Source organism: Patiria miniata, unplaced genomic scaffold (genome assembly GCF_015706575.1).
Source record: "Patiria miniata isolate m_02_andy unplaced genomic scaffold, ASM1570657v1 HiC_scaffold_2, whole genome shotgun sequence".
NCBI lineage: Eukaryota > Metazoa > Echinodermata > Asteroidea > Valvatida > Asterinidae > Patiria > Patiria miniata.
The window spans coordinates 360637-365192 of NW_024037058.1; positions in this window are offsets into that span (position 1 = coordinate 360637).

A 4556-nucleotide genomic window follows, 5' to 3' on the forward strand; every position below is an offset into this window, starting at 1 on the left:
GAAAACATCCCGTCCCGGCCGTCGTCAATACCTGCAAGTACACTCGGACAAGAGACAGGGAAGAAAGAAAAAAAAACTGCAGAAGAAAAAAAGAGAGGGTTAGTCTGTGCACTAATGAACTTGATTTCAACATCAAAATCAAGAGTTTCCCTCCAAAACGCCATAACGCCATTCTTCGTCACTTTTTGGGAAGAATTTTCCTTGAGAGTCAGCTTTTCTGCTGTGATTTACTCTCTGGAGTCTTAAGACTCTAGACATTTGGCACCAGTATTCCAAATGGCTATGTTGCATTTTGGAAAGCAAGTCTTTGACTTCAACACCTATACATACAAACACAGGGGCCCCTACACAATAAAACTCTAAGAAAAAGCATGAATTAAACATGCACAACTCAACTCACAAACCCCAACAGCGGACCCTCAGAAACATCCCGTCCCGCCGTCGTCAATACCTGCAAGTACACTCGGACAAGAGACAGGGAAGAAAGAAAAAAAAACTGCAAAAGAAAAAAAGAGAGGCCAACACGGACCCTCAGAGAACATCCCGTCCCGGCCGTCGTCAATACCTGCAAGTACACTCGGACAAGAGACAGGGAAGAAAGAAAAAAAAACTGCAAAAGAAAAAAAGAGAGGGTTAGTCTGTGCACTAATGAACTTGATTTCAACATCAAATCAAAGAGTTTCCCTCCAAACGCCATAACGCCATTCTTCGTCACTTTTTGGGAAGAATTTTCCTCGAGAGTCAGCTTTTCTGCTGTGATTTACTCTCTGGAGTCTTAAGACTCTAGACATTTGGCACCAGTATTCCAAATGGCTATGTTGCATTTTGGAAAGCAGTCTTTGACTTCAACACCTATACATACAAACACAGGGGCCCCACTACACAATAAAACTCTAAGAAAAAGCATGAAATTAAACATGCACAACTCAACTCACAAACCCCAACAGCGGACCCTCAGAGAACATCCCGTCCCGGCCGTCGTCAATACCTGCAAGTACACTCAGACAAGAGACAGGGAAGAAAGAAAAAAAAACTGCAAAAGAAAAAAAGAGAGGGTTAGTCTGTGCACTAATGAACTTGATTTCAACATCAAATCAAAGAGTTTCCCTCCAAAACGCCATAACGCCATTCTTCGTCACTTTTTGGGAAGAATTTTCCTCGAGAGTCAGCTTTTCTGCTGTGATTTACTCTCTGGAGTCTTAAGACTCTAGACATTTGGCACCAGTATTCCAAATGGCTATGTTGCATTTTGGAAAGCAAGTCTTTGACTTCAACACCTATACATACAAACACAGGGCCCCACTACACAATAAACTCTAAGAAAAAGCATGAAATTAAACATGCACAACTCAACTCACAAAACCCCAACAGCGGACCCTCAGAGAACATCCCGTCCCGGCCGTCATCAATACCTGCAAGTACACTCGGACAAGAGACAGGGAAAAAGAAAAAAAACTGCAAAAGAAAAAAAGAGAGGGTTAGTCTGTGCACTAATGAACTTGATTTCAACATCAAATCAAAGAGTTTCACTCCAAAATGCATAATGCCATTCTTCGTTACTTTTTGGGAAGAATTTTCCTCGAGAGTCAGCTTTTCTGCTGTGATTTACTCTCTGGAGTCTTAAGACTCTAGACATTTGGCACCAGTATTCCAAATGGCTATGTTGCATTATGGAAAGCAAGTCTTTGACTTCAACACCTATACATACAAACACAGGGGCCCCACTACACAATAAAACTCTAAGAAAAAGCATGAAATTAAACATGCACAACTCAACTCACAAAACCCCAACAGCGGACCCTCAGAGAACATCCCGTCCCGGCCGTCATCAATACCTGCAAGTACACTCGGACAAGAGACAGGGAAGAAAGAAAAAAACTGCAAAAGAAAAAAAGAGAGGGTTAGTCTGTGCACTAATGAACTTGATTTCAACATCAAATCAAGAGTTTCCCTCCAAAACGCCATAACGCCATTCTTCGTCACTTTTTGGAAGAATTTTCCTCGAGAGTCAGCTTTTCTGCTGTGATTTACTCTCTGGAGTCTTAAGTCTCTAGACATTTGGCACCAGTATTCCAAATGGCTGTGTTGCATTTTGGAAAGCAAGTCTTTGACTTCAACACCTATACATACAAACACAGGGGCCCCACTACACAATAAAACTCTAAGAAAAAGCATGAAATTAAACATGCACAACTCAACTCACAAAACCCCAACAGCGGACCCTCAGAGAACATCCCGTCTCGGCCGTCGTCAATACCTGCAAGTACACTCGGACAAGAGACAGGGAAGAAAGAAAAAAAACTGCAAAAGAAAAAAAGAGAGGGTTATTCTGTGCACTAATGAACTTGATTTCAACATCAAATCAAAGAGTTTCCCTCCAAAACGCCATAACGCCATTCTTCGTCACTTTTTGGGAAGAATTTTCCTCGAGAGTCAGCTTTTCTGCTGTGATTTACTCTCTGGAGTCTTAAGACTCTAGACATTTGGCACCAGTATTCCAATGGCTATGTTGCATTTTGGAAAGCAAGTCTTTGACTTCAACACCTATACATACAAACACAGGGGCCCCACTACACAATAAAACTCTAAGAAAAAGCATGAAATTAAACATCCACAACTCAACTCACAAAACCCCAACAGCGGACCCTCAGAGAACATCCCGTCCCGGCCGTCGTCAATACCTGCAAGTACACTCGGACAAGAGACAGGGAAGAAAGAAAAAAAACTGCAAAAGAAAAAAAGAGAGGGTTAGTCTGCGCACTAATGAACTTGATTTCAACATCAAATCAAAGAGTTTCCTTCCAAAACGCCATAATGCATTCTTCGTCACTTTTTGGGAAGAATTTTCCTCGAGTCAGCTTTTCTGCTGTGATTTACTCTCTGGAGTCTTAAGACTCTAGACATTTGGCACCAGTATTCCAAATGGCTATGTTGCATTTTGGAAAGCAAGTCTTTGACTTCAACACCTATACATACAAACACAGGGGCCCCACTACACAATAAAACTCTAAGAAAAAGCATGAAATTAAACATGCACAACTCAACTCACAAAACCCCAACAGCGGACCCTCGGAGAACATCCCGTCCCGGCCGTCGTCAATACCTGCAAGTACATTCGGACAAGAGACAGGGAAGAAAGAAAAAAAAACTGCAAAAGAAAAAAAGAGAGGGTTAGTCTGTGCACTAATGAACTTGATTTCAACATCAAATCAAAGAGTTTCCCTCCAAAACGCCATAACGCCATTCTTCGTCACTTTTTGGGAAGAATTTTCCTCGAGAGTCAGCTTTTCTGCTGTGATTTACTCTCTGGAGTCTTAAGACTCTAGACATTTGGCACCAGTATTCCAAATGGCTATGTTGCATTTTGGAAAGCAAGTCTTTGACTTCAACACCTATACATACAAACACAGGGGCCCCCTACACAATAAAACTCTAACAAAAAGCATGAAATTAAACATGCACAACTCAACTCACAAAACCCCAACAGCGGACCCTCAGAGAACATCCCGTCCCGGCCGTCGTCAATACCTGCAAGTACACTCGACAAGAGACAGGGAAGAAAGAAAAAAAAACTGCAAAAGAAAAAAAGAGAGGGTTAGTCTGTGCACTAATGAACTTGATTTCAACATCAAATCAAAGAGTTTCCCTCCAAAACGCCATAACGCCATTCTTCGTCACTTTTTGGGAAGAATTTTCCTCGAGAGTCAGCTTTTCTGCTGTGATTTACTCTCTGGAGTCTTAAGACTCTAGACATTTGGCTCCAGTATTCCAAATGGCTATGTTGCATTTTGGAAAGCAAGTCTTTGACTTCAACACCTATACATACAAACACAGGGGCCCCACTACACAATAAAACTCTAACAAAAAGCATGAAATTAAACATGCACAACTCAACTCACAAACCCCAACAGCAGACCCTCAGAGAACATCCCGTCCCGGCCGTCGTCAATACCTGCAAGTACACTCGGACAAGAGACAGGGATGAAGAAAAAAAAACTGCAAAAGAAAAAAAAGAGAGGGTTAGTCTGTGCACTAATGAACTTGATTTCAACATCAAATCAAAGAGTTTCCCTCCAAAATGCCATAATGCCATTCTTCGTTACTTTTTGGGAAGAATTTTCCTCGAGAGTCAGCTTTTCTGCTGTGATTTACTCTCTGGAGTCTTAAGACTCTAGACATTTGGCACCAGTATTCCAAATGGCTATGTTGCATTTTGGAAAGCAAGTCTTTGACTTCAACACCTATACATACAAACACAGGGGCCCCACTACACAATAAAACTCTAAGAAAAAGCATGAAATTAAACATGCACAACTCAACTCACAAAACCCCAACAGCAGACCCTCAGAGAACATCCCGTCCCGGCCGTCGTCAATACCTGCAAGTACACTCGGACAAGAGACAGGGAAGAAAGAAAAAAAACTGCAAAAGAAAAAAAGAGAGGGTTAGTCTGTGCACTAATGAACTTGATTTCAACATCAAATCAAAGAGTTTCCTTCCAAAACGCCATAATGCATTCTTCGTCACTTTTTGGGAAGAATTTTCCTGGAGTCAGC